We start from the raw sequence: 13,410 nt of genomic DNA, 5'->3' as shown, positions 1-13,410 counted from the left end.
ACATTGCAAAGCAATTACACCCACCCCGCCACACATGCACACAAACCCGCGGAGGCTTTGTTTTAACTGGTCGCCCCACTTTAACACAGCATGATGAATGAAAAAATAAATGACTGAAATGTATTAAATCCAAATAAAGATGATGTGCTTCTCAAGCAACATGAATAAAACATTGACTATGACTCGGCTGCAAATCTTCTGACTCTATTATTAAACTCCCTTGAGCTTGTTTTTTTTTCTACTTTTAAGTTCAAGCTGATGTGTGTTTTGATTAAATAACTCTCGCTGCAGCAAAGATTAATTAAGCGTGATATATTTTTGCATAATGGACATTTGTGTTTTGTAAACATTTTCAGTTAATATAAATCACTGTGGAAAGTCAGGTAATTGATGCTGGGGAAGAAGCTGCCTCTTGACTTTCCCCCAAAACACTGCAGAGCAGAACTAAAGCTTGATACAGTCTGCTGGATATGGATTCACTGCCAACATGTTTATACTGCTCACTTGCCATCAGTTTAAAAAAAAATTAGATTATCTCATAACTATATTGCATTATATTGTATGATATCATTTAGGATCTTGACTAGGCAGCACCACATTGCAGCAGTGCTGAAAAATCTAACTTCATTTCCAGTTCTTCCCATAAATACACACACACACACATATATCTATATACATATATATAGATATATGTGTATGTATATATATCTCTATCTATCTATCTATCTATCTATCTATCTATCTATCTATCTATCTATCTATCTATCTATCTATATATATATGGATATGTGTGTGTGTGTATATATATATATACACACACACATATTGTAGCCAATAGAAAATATTTTTTTCCATTAAATTGTCAGATTGTTAAGTTTTGTAGGTCATCATTAGGTCTCAAAGGAAAATGCCTTTTAGGATTTTGTTAATGGGGAAAAAGTCAAACATGCTCAACAATATGACATATAGTATATTCGTGTGTAGCAAATTGGGATACATAATAATATCTCAATTTGTACAAAAAAATACTCATTCCGTGTTAAAAGAACCATGTTGAATCAAGGAAACGGTGTCGAAATCAGAGTATTTTCAGAGAAACCCTGCTGAAGAGACATAAGAAAGCCTTTTGGACCTCTTGTAGAAATGTCATCATTAACATTTAGATAAGAGCATCACTGCCCTCTGTAGCTATTTTACTCCCCAAGAGTCACTTCTTCACTCGGCAAACAAGTTTTGGAGAAATGCTGGGAACATTTTGGAATCAGCTCAGTTTTGGAGTGCCCAAGACTGTTGCTTCTTTAATGTGAGTGTAGCACATCATACTAAGTAAGAGCATGACTAACTAAGCAGGCTTCATCCAAGTGCTGGAGAGCTGCTGAATATATAGCCTACACGAATGGAAAGAGGGATTTTAAGCTGCTTGGCCTCGAAACAGCTTGCAGGAGAGAAATGTGACCAGTATGAGATGGAAAAATGGTGTGCAAATAGATTTCTGACTGATGAGTGTGGAAGGGTTGACAAGTGGAAAAGGGACAGAAGTCACAGAAGATGAATACCATTGTCAAAAAATGCCAACTTTTACATCTATTATCTGCGTGAGGAGACAGTGAATTATGTTTAGCCATATTCACTGATAAATGTGTAACCCGGTGGGGGAACTGTTTTTTTTTTTTAAACAAGACTTTCATTATGAAAGTAAACGTAAAAGCCAAGCAGTCTATTACTTTGTTTACTTCACACTGATTGCCACAGAATCTCTTCTCTCGATTCAGACCTATAGAGATTTGAACAAATTTGCAATATGAAGAAAATTGAATGCACTGAATATTTTATTGACAGCAATGTAGGTCACCCTTTTTTGAGTCATGGCGGTTAGTCTTTTGTCACTTGAGACAGTTATTTTTAGGTCTTTTTGAGTTTCTGTGGTGGCTATTGGTGCCGAGATTGGGTGTCAGGCATGACTATGTCATAGGACAAGCAGGGGCTAAATATATGTCCTGTTGCTATGAATGTTGCTTATGCATTTTCGCAAATTTAAATGTGTCATTGTCATCTTATTTCACACTTTTCATTCGTGAAAAGCATTTGGACATTTGCAGGTGAATCAGCCGGAATAAAATATCATGGTTTCCCTGAACAATTTTCAGCTCTGTTATCGAAACATGTCAACATTTGTCCGCCTGGATTGTTGTTTCCTTCAGGCAGGATTTGTCAAAATAGCATGTGAAGATCTTTACCACTGGATTTTTCTACTTCTGTTTTTCAGCTGTTCATCTGTGTTGGTTGCACCGAGCTTCAAAGGTTAAGGAACAAAGTCTTGTCAGATATGGGGAAAAGGTTGACAGAAACCTGATACCCTAATTGATGGACAGCAGTGAGTGGAGGCATTTAGGAACCATGTGCACCATTTGCCACAGTCCCACATTGTAGGAAACACATACTTGCTATTTGATTTTAATGATGTGTCTTCTCTGCAAAAAATGTCCCAGATCCAAAAAAGTTTGCCTCTGGTGTTGTAGTGTTTTTGTTTTTTTCAGGTTCTTCGACTTAAAAGTTAAGGGTCTCAGAGTGTGTGTGAAGCAAAATAGCACAGTCACGGTAATATTTTAAAACATTCTAAAGAGTAACCCTCAAAAGAAACCAGGTCACTTAATTGGTAATGCCTTATAATCCTCCTTTGGATACCACAGATCTAATTATGGGAAGAATTAGTATGTACTTCTCTTAGTCCTCTCTCTTTTGTTTGCTGTAATCTGCTGTCAGTCATAAACAAAGAGTTGTTACATTGCTGGTGCGTTTCTTAATAAAAGGTCGGGATTTATCAAAAATGTCTTTTAATTTGTGCCTCAATATTATCTTCCTTTTTTAAAACAATTGTAAAACTGCATTAAAGGGAAACTGGTGAGTCCTACTAGAGGTTATTGAAAGCTTTCTCCAGTTCATGGATGGTGGTGATCATGCCCCAAACATGTTGAAATATTTGTAATGCATTCCAGCCAGATATTAAGCCTCTGCATAGGGGAAGGCACAATAGAAAAGCTTTGTGCTGCAGTGTGTTTTTCTTCTGTTAATGTATTTATTTTTATTATCTAATTGGAGGAAAAGGTTTTGTAAATGGTAAATGGCCTGTATTTTTATAGCGCTTTACTAGTCCCTAAGGACCCCAAAGCGCTTTACACATCCAGTCATCCACCCATTCACACACACATTCACAACATGATCAAGACAGAGGCAGTTTTATAAAAATGGACCAAAAAAGAAAGAGAAAATATGTAGTAAGTGGCAGTTGTCTTGGTGAAATTGTCTTTCTGATGCCAGCTGTTAGAGGAGAATAACCAATAAAGTGCCTGGGTGTTGAAAGGAAGGCAGCGGTGACTCAAATAACCACTCATTAGGGCCAAGGTATGGAGAAGAGCATCTCTAAATGCGTTGACCCTTGAAGCAGCAAGAACAAGAAACTGAAGCTACAATTTGTACAGGCTCATCAAAATGAAGCAGTAGAAGATTGGAAAAATGCTGCCTGAATTTGGTTTAAACACTTAAATCCACCCTGGTTTCTATCAGTTGTTTGTAGTTAATAGTGTAATGGTGAGGATGATATTTTTTGTCATGCTTTGGGTCCCTTACTACCAACTGAGAATAATTTAAATGCCACATACATGTGCATCCCTTCATGTCCATCTTATGCTGGCTGCTTCCAGCAAGATAACATCTCATGTCCAAAATACAATTAATGTCAAACTAGTTTCTTGAACTTAACAGTGAGTTCACTGTATTCAAATGGCCTCCTCAGCCACCGGATCTCAATCCAATAGAGCCCCATAGGGATATAGTAGAACAGGTGACTGGCATCATGCATGTGCAGCTGACAAATCTGCAGCAACTGTGTGAACATGGACCAAAACCTCAGAGGAATGCTTTCAGCACTTTGTTGAATCTATGGCACAAAAAGCAAGGCAGTTCTGAGGGCTAAAAAGAGAGCCCACCTGGTACTAGTTTGTTTACCTAATAAAGTGACCATGTAATGGACATTGAATGAATGTCTTCTCAGATACAATTTTTCTCAATGTTAGCCCACTGAATTAATTTAACCTGTAAACATTTTAGTTTAGTCAACATCAGTTAAGTCAGTGACAGACTGATTGGTAGACCCAGTGCTGAAAGTCCCAAGACATCACAGCGAGCGCATGCACTGACATATCTGTGTGCCCATGAGCATGTGCGTGCATGTGCGCCTGCAAGTGTGTGTGTCTGCGCTTTTACTGGAGCGTGAACAACTCAAAGCTTTCCCTGTGCCATTTGCTCATGAGGAAACATCAGCCATGCTGCTTTATTAACATACATCCAATTATTATCACACACAAACACATATGGATGCACGGTGCACACACGTACACACACACACACACACGTACACACACACACCTACACGTACACACACACACACACACACACACACACACACACACACACTGTCCTTTGAAACATTATTCTTTGTTCTCAATGGCTGGCGCTCTGAAAGCTGGCTGCAGGGAAGACACTTGCCTCTGTGTATCACAGACCTCGGCCTTATGTAAAGTGTCTGTTTATTTTGCAGACATCCCAGCGTTTTCATTGTTTTTTAATGAGCGTGCGAACTCCCTCGGTGTCAACATGTAAGAAAGAAGGAATCCTTGGACATGTTTGGACAAACTAACATGACAGCATTTGGAGAGTCTGAAAGATGCTGCACGCAGTTTGATGTGCATTTTTCCTTAGCAGCTGCCTAAAGTTGTCCTTTGTTACTGTGAGACAACCAAATACAAAGCAGTTTAAATGTATCCATTCACTGTATTTTAGAAAGCAATATTTCTGCTCAGTAAGCTGAATGCAACTAATTTTAAAGCAAATTTAAAATTAGGTGTAGACAGTTATGCTTCGATTGTGCATGAAATGATGAGAACATGAATGAGGACAGAAAGCTGAAGCATAAATCATGCTTTCCTCTCTAAGAGATTCACACATGAGCTGCTTCTATTCCACCCATCAATATCCTCCAATGAGGCTTTTCCTAAAGGCCAGCTTTGGACAGCTGGGAATGAGAGATTGGAGCTTTCACAGAAATCCCTCTGTCTTCAGTGTCTTATGAGGCACAAACTCTAACAGCTCAGCCTGCTTCTGTGATGTACAGAAAACAATAACAGCTGTAAGACTGGAGGCACAAATCTGCAAACTCTTGGAGCATTGTGCACCTTTTAACAATACAATGTGTCTAAATCTGGAATTTTAAAACATTTTTTTTGTTTAAATGTTTTGTTTGAAAGGCAGGTTGGACCTTAAGCTGAGACACTAAAGACGGATACAGTAACATCTTTAACGGAGATCCCCGTACTTTCTCGGATAATTACTTATTTGAAGAGATTTGTATATTTTTATATTACAAAGTTGGAAAGGGAGCTGTTACATATCAAAATTTGCATTGGATATAGCCAGGCTTCATTTTGGTGGCACAAAGGGGATTTTTCTATATCTTTTTACCACTCCATAAATCCAAAAATACTGTCAACAGCCACTAAAAACTCAATTTTCTCCATGTTTTCAAGAATAAAACATTCTATAAATCAGACCAGACTAAGTGGCATATGGACAAGCCAGACTGTAAAAAAGTTCAGGACATAGAAAGCTGGAAAAAAAAAAGTTTGATAAAATAAACGCCTAGAAAAAAGCCCAAAAATGTTATTTTTCAAAAGACCTTTTTCTATATAAATGTATCTTTTTTTCAATTTCTGAGAATGGTCTCTATTTTATTTTCATTTATTTCTTAGCTGCTTATTGGATGTGTCATATAACATTTAAGGGTTTCTCTGTTTATAGCTGATGGCTGTAAATAAGTGTTTTATTTTGAGTGTTAACCAAAGGCTATCAATCCCTGCAACACATTATTGACATTACCAAGCTGCTTCTAGTTTAGATGATGCAACATGAAATTACTTGATTTAAATACTGCAATTAAGCTACTGCGATATTGCGCTTACAGTGAAAGTTAATGATATGTCTAGCCGATCCACAGCATTCAGTTTACGTTATATTTCACACTTTTTTTTGACTATGTGTGTGTTGCTGGTATTTAGCGATGTTGGAAACCACCTTTCTACAGCACCCAGTGACCCAACACCAAACTAAATATATCAGGGACAAACATAGAGTCTTGGAAGCTTTGCCTGCCCAATACTATAAACTACTTCAAGGTCCAAAATGAACATCTAATCTGTGCAGAGCAGCACTAAAATGTCAAAAAATAGACATGTTGGCATGGCAGGTAGAAAAGATGATCTTTATTTATGCACCGAGCAGAAGCTTTTGCATTATTTCATGAGAGTGGTAGCTGGAGAGATATGAGATCACAGTGTCAGCCTGAAAGTAAGCATAGAAATGTTGAAGACATTTAGGAAAGATTCATTTTGATCTGATGGAAGAAGCCTCACAAGGATCTCTGCTTTCTGTTTCTTCTGTCCATGACGCAGTAGCATGTTTGGTATTTCTTTACAAAAATTACAAAAATTCTACTTCAGCTTTTAAACTTTTTTGATGTGAGGTGGAGTTTTGTGTGAGAAGGTTTACTTGCTGTAGGTTTGAAGCAAAAGGATGGCAATGACTCGATTTCAGACTTGTTCTGCCCCATTTTCCAAAAAAGTAGCAGCTCCAGGGTCTTATTCAATTTGCAAAGTGTTTAAAAACCAAAGGAGAGGTATTTCTGAACCCTCTGGTGCCGTTTAACAGTTAACCACTATACCCTATCCTCCCTGCTGTAATTCTGTTGTCCCCCTTAAGAGCATATACATAAAGATAAAGAAGTATGCATATTCTTATCTGAAAGATAAAGATAAGATGAAAGATTGTTGTGTCCATTATAATTATCTACTCCTGTAGAGTGTTTCATCTGCTTTTTTGAAAAAGTAAAATTACAAATCTATGAATATCTTGTATGTGCTGTGTGTAAGTCTATGCAGGTCTGAGAATTAGAACTTGCCTTGTTTCCTAGAAAAAGCTCTTCAACCTCTGATTCATTGCTTCTCATTAACAATTCATGTATCACTCCTCATTACAGCCATTAATGTGTCTGTTTTTAAAAAGCATTCGTGGGTTATCCAGGCATTTTATAGCCGTACCAGCACAGCACCATGAAAAAGTTCACTTCACATAATAATAATAATAAATTAAAGCTGCAAGCAGCGTTATGAGGGCCCTCGCACCCCCGGCGCGTCGAGCCACGCCCAACACCTACAACCAGCACGTCCGATCTGATGTCACATTGATGGAATTCATGCATTTAACCACCAGCTAACATTTCAACTCATTCATTCATGATTAGCTAGTCGTTCCACTAGGTGGCACTCTAACCATTATGTACAAATGGCATAACAAACACTTCTGAACTCGAGTCTCATTATGCCTGCGACCTTTGGGTGAGATTGGACATTGTGTTTTTGAGTAACAGCAGATTACTGCGTTTTGGCGAGTGATTGAGAGCCTACGTGCCGCCATAACCACCCCGTTTCCCTGAACGTAAAAAGCCTCGCAATTTAACAACACAAAGGTCTTTGGATTCCACACACTGAAGAATAGTGCAATCTGATGAAATCCCTTGGAGGAGTTCGTCAAAGAACGATGCCTGAAAAGAGGGGAAAATGTTGCCAAAATTGCACATTAATTTTAAAATGGCTGACTTCCTGTTGGATTTGGGATATTGCTCCAAGAGACTTTTTTGTACATCTTGATATCTCCTATAAGCTTACCAGGTTTCAGACTCATACATAAAACACAGAGCAGGGGCTGTGATTTTGAAATTTTGTAGGGGGCGCTGTGGAGCCATTTTGGGATATTCAATGAAAATGATCACATAACAACAAAGCCTTAACCACATTGGAGGTGTGCGCCAAATTTCAAGCCTCTATAAACTTGCCAAGACCCTCAAAAGCCACTTCATCTTTCATGGTGAACAGCGTTGCCACCAGGGTGCGCCGTTCAGTTTAAAGTCACAATTTTTGCACTGAAGCATCACGAGGGACTGATGGTGATATTCACCGCTTTTGAGGTGGCCACGATGAACCTGTGAAAATCAGTACAACAAAATTAAAGCCATGACATTTCCTGTTGCCACTAGGTGGCGCTGTCCGTATTTCCGACAATGGGCACATCAATCTGTTCAGGGCGCGTCTGACATCATGCCTGTAAAGTCTGGTACTGATCAGACTGGATTTCATTGAGTTATACTAATTTGTTTCTTCATGGCGTGACATCAAAGTTCGCCATGCTGCTGGGGTCACACCCTTTCGCGAAAACTCACAGTTTTCACTGTAACCCAAGACCAACTCCTTAAGGCTTTCCTGGAGAAATTTGAGGCTGCAGATGTCACCCATCACTATACTGTACCCCAAAGTGTAAAACATGACATTTCCTGTTCCCACTAGGTGGCGCTGTCCTTGATGTCAAATATGGCAGTTGAAATATGTTCAGGGGTGGAGCCTTATCATATGTGTGCTCTTTGGTCCAGATTGGAACATGTATGACAGAATGAGAGGCAATAAGATTTTCATGGCGAGTCATCGAAATTCGCCATGGCGCCACGGCCTCATAGTATTGTGAAAACTCAAAAGCTCCGCAATTTAACATGGCACAAGGGTGTAGTTGACACTGTCCAAATTTGGAGCTTATAGGAACAAATGCCAAGGAGGAGTTCGTTAAAGTTCGAGGCATGGAAATGGCAAAATTAGAGACAAAATGTCACCTTCTCTTCCAAATGGCGGACTTCCTGTTGGGTTTGCGTCAATGGGCCCACTGACTTTTTTGTTCGTCTTGGCATGATACACATGTGTGCCAAATTTCATACATGTAGCTCAAACGATGTGGTCGTAGGGCTGCATTTAACAAGGCATAGGTGGCGCCGTAGAGCCATTTCCCAGTGCTCATATGTAAAACCATTAAAATACAAAATTTTTCACCAGACCTGGCATGTGTGCAAAATTTCATGAGTTTTTGAGCATGTTTAGGCCCTCAAAAAGGCCCTTGTTTGGGGTGAATAATAATAATAATAATAATTAAAGCTGCAAGCAGCGTTATGAGGGCCCTCGCACCCCCGGCGCGTCGAGCCACACCCAACACCTAAAACCAGCACGTCCGATCGATGTCACATTGATGGAATTCATGCATTTAACCACCAGCTAACATTTCAACTCATTCATTCATGATTAGCTAGTCGTTCCACTAGGTGGCACTCTAACCATTATGTACAAATGGCATAACAAACATTTCCGAACTCGAGTCTCATTATGCCTGCGACCTTTGGGTGAGATTGGACATTGTGTTTTTGAGTGACAGCATATTACTGCGTTTTGGCGAGTGATTGAGAGTCTACGTGCCGCCATAACCACCCCGTTTCCCTGAACGTAAAAAGCTTCGCAATTTAACAACACAAAGGTCTTTGGATTCCACACACTGAAGAATAGTGCAATATGATGAAATCCCTTGGAGGAGTTCGTCAAAGAACGATGCCTGGAAAGAGGGGAAAATGTTGCCAAAATTGCACATTAATTTTAAAATGGCTGACTTCCTGTTGGATTTGGGATATTGCTCCAAGAGACTTTTTTGTACATCTTGGTATCACCTATAAGCTTACCAGGTTTCAGACTCATACATAAAACACAGAGCAGGGGCTGTGATTTTGAAATTTTGTAGGGGGCGCTGTGGAGCCATTTTGGGATATTCAATGAAAATGATCACATAACAACAAAGCCTTAACCACATTGGAGGTGTGCGCCAAATTTCAAGACTTTTTAAACTTTCCAAGCCCCTCAAAAGCCACTTCATCTTTCATGGTGAACCGCGTTGCCACCAGGGTGCGCCGTTCAGTTTAAAGTCACAATTTTTGCACTGAAGCATCACAAGGGACTGATGGTGATATTCACCGCTTTTGAGGTGGCCACGATCAACCTGTGAAAATCAGTACAACAAAGTTAAAGCCATGACATTTCCTGTTCCCACTAGGTGGCGCTGTCCGTATTTCCGACAATGGGCATATCAATCTGTTCAGGGCGGGTCTGACATCATGCCTGTAAAGTCTGGTACTGATCAGACTGGATTTCATTGAGTTATACTAATTTGTTTCTTCATGGCGTGACATCAAAGTTCGCCATGCTGCTGGGGTCACACCCTTTCGCGAAAACTCACAGTTTTCACTGTAACCCAAGACCAACTCCTTAAGGCTTTCCTGGAGAAATTTGAGGCTGCAGATGTCACCCATCACTATACTGTACCCCAAAGTGTAAAACATGACATTTCCTGTTCCCACTAGGTGGCGCTGTCCTTGAGGTCAAATATGGCAGTTGAAATATGTTCAGGGGTGGAGCCTTATCATATGTGTTCACTTTGGTCAAGGTCAGAAAATGTATGACAAAATGAGAGGCAATAAGATTTTCATGGCGAGTCATCGAAATTCGCCATGGCGCCACGGCCTCATAGTATTGTGAAAACTCAAAAGCTCCGCAATTTAACATGGCACAAGGGTGTAGTTGACACTGTCCAAATTTGAAGGTTAAGAAATGAAACCCCAAGGAGGAGTTCGCAAAAGTTCGAGGCATGGAAATGGCAAAATTAGAGCCAAAATGTCACCTTCTCTTCCAAATGGCGGACTTCCTGTTGGGTTTGCGTCAATGGGCCCCCAGACTTTTTTGTTCGTCTTGGCATGATACACATGTGTGCCAAATTTCATACATGTAGCTCAAACGATGTGGTCGTAGGGCTGCATTTAACAAGGCATAGGTGGCGCTGTAGAGCCATTTCCGAGTGCTCATATGTAAAACCATTAAAATACAAAATTTTTCACCAGACCTGGCATGTGTGCAAAATTTCATGAGTTTTTGAGCATGTTTAGGCCCTCAAAAAGGCCCTTGTTTGGGGTGAATAATAATAATAATAATTAAAGCTGCAAGCAGCGTTATGAGGGCCCTCGCACCCCATCGCGTCGAGCTACGCCCAACACCTACAACCAGCACCTCCGATCTCATGTCACATTGATGGAATTCATGCATTCAACCACCAGCTAACATTTCATCTCATTCAATCATGATTATAGTCGTTCCACTAGGTGGCACTCTAACCATTACTGACAAATGGCATAACAAACATTTCCGAGCTCGAGTCTCATCACGCCTGCGACCTTTGGGACATATTGGACATTTTGATTTTGAGTGACAGCAGATTACTGCTTTTTGGCGAGTGATTGAAACTCCACGTGCCACCATGACAACCCCGTTTCCCTGAACGGGGGGGGGGGGGGGGGGGGCAAGTGACACTGTTGAAAAGGTTAGACTGAGACAAAAGATCATTTGAAGTTTTTTGAATGTCCCTCATGATTTCAATAAATACCTGTGCCACTGGTTTGTAAGCCACTTTGCTTTTAGCAAACGAGAAGAGGAGAGCTTTGGATTTTAACATTCTGAGGATTCGAGGACATTATTTTAGACCACTATAACAAACATCACAAGAGATTATTTTTGAAAAACCCTGCCCTTGTGCAATTCTTGGTAAGTTTTATTTGTTGTAAATTGAATTTTATTTTTGGTGTAAAACCACATTTTAAATTTCAGTAACAGAATTTACTTTGTATTTAAGTTATTTTTTTATTGTTTGTGGGAGGGGTACCGGTGAAAAGTCTTTGGTTTGGTTTTCTGTTTTAGTGAATTTGGGCCATTAAGCCATTTTGTGGTCTTTTTTGAAAGACTGAAATCTGTGAAAGCTAGGCCGGGTAATTAGCCACTGATTTCTTATTACAAGTAAAGCACAACATGAATATAATGAAATACATGAAGTGTGGAACATTTTTGGCTGGTTTATGTGTGTTTAGCAGATTTTAAGCAGTTTAGTAACTGCTATTTCAATCATGCTTGTTTCTGCTGTCTTTGGTAGTTTTAGAAATGGTTTATATGACCATTTAGCTAAAATTATAAGGCTTCTGTGGATACTACGTGATATTTGCATGGAGGTTTTTGCATAACTCTTGAGCCACAGTACTGGTGGCTATAGAGCGTAAGAGGATAATTGTAATTTTTCACATAGCTGTGATTTGTTGTGCGTTCAATCCTTTTCTTTAAGCAAATTTGAGCAGCAGACAGCAAGAGTTGGTGAGCATTATCTTAATGTCATACATTGACTAATTTACACCTTCATTCTGGATGTGTAAAGCGCTTTGGGGTCCTTAGGGACTAGTAAAGCGATATAGAAATACAGGCCATTTACCATTTATATATATGTTTTGTGTTTTTTGAATGAATGTAATTGCATTACTGATCATTATTGTGAACTAACTACATGTTTATGTGTAAGTAAAGTCTCTTTGATGCTCTCATGTTTGTATATTGTTTGAATGTTGTGTAAAATGTAACTAATTAACCTCATACTTTATCATAAATAGAGAATGGCATATGCTTCCCCAACGAAGTTTGCTGGGATTAATGATCCTGAAGTTGAATCATTGCGTCAAGAATTTCAACTATCAACTGTAAGTAACAAATATTTCTTAAATTTTATTTATAGTGTAGAAAAATTTGTTTTTACGCTACATTACCTGTTACAGAGCTGGGCAGGATGCTGTGTTTAGTGTTTCTTGTGTTTGTTTGTTTGTTTGTTTGCTCTTTCATATAAGTCACTGTTAACCCTTGTGCCATACTGGGGCCTTTTTGGGTCCCCAGGGTGATCAACGTAAGTTTTTTAAAGGATGGCACAAGGTTAAGCTGAGACTTTTATACAGCTGTTGTTGTGATCTGGCACTACAAACATTACATTGTAGCGGCAGCATAGATTGAAGCGAATAACTGTTTTCTAATTTTGTTATGATCCAAAATATTTTGTAATTTCAGTATGCCTGCTTGGACCCAGGGGTCAGCAGAGAGGATCTATATACAAGGTGCTTGCAACTTCATGCCAAGGCAATGGACCTCTTGGTTCGGCAGGTGCGGCTCAGGCGTGCAGCCGAAAGAAAGATTTCTGTTTTAAAAGAACAGCTGGATGCTGAAAAAGAAATGCTGAATAACACTGCCCAGGAGCTGGATGCATTGCAAGCTTCGATTACATTCGCACGTGATGGTAAGTCTTAATGTATTGTTTGGATGGTATAAACAGTGAATGTTGGCTTCAGTGTCTTATTTTAAGAAATGGGACTTAGAAAAAATACTCTATGAATTACTATTGAACGACTGTCTACATACAAATAAACATGAATGCGAATTATTTATTTTAGTTTATGATAAATCATTTGGAGAAAATATTAAATCCATGATTAGTATCATGTTTTGTTTTCTTCATTTGTGATTTTATAAGGATTAGATATATGCAAATGTCTGTTTTACCCATGTATATTTGTTAAAGTTGTTTATA

This window comes from Astatotilapia calliptera, chromosome 16, assembly GCF_964374335.1.
Source record: "Astatotilapia calliptera chromosome 16, fAstCal68.1, whole genome shotgun sequence".
NCBI classification, from domain to species: domain Eukaryota; kingdom Metazoa; phylum Chordata; class Actinopteri; order Cichliformes; family Cichlidae; genus Astatotilapia; species Astatotilapia calliptera.
This window is presented reverse-complemented; position numbering follows the sequence as displayed.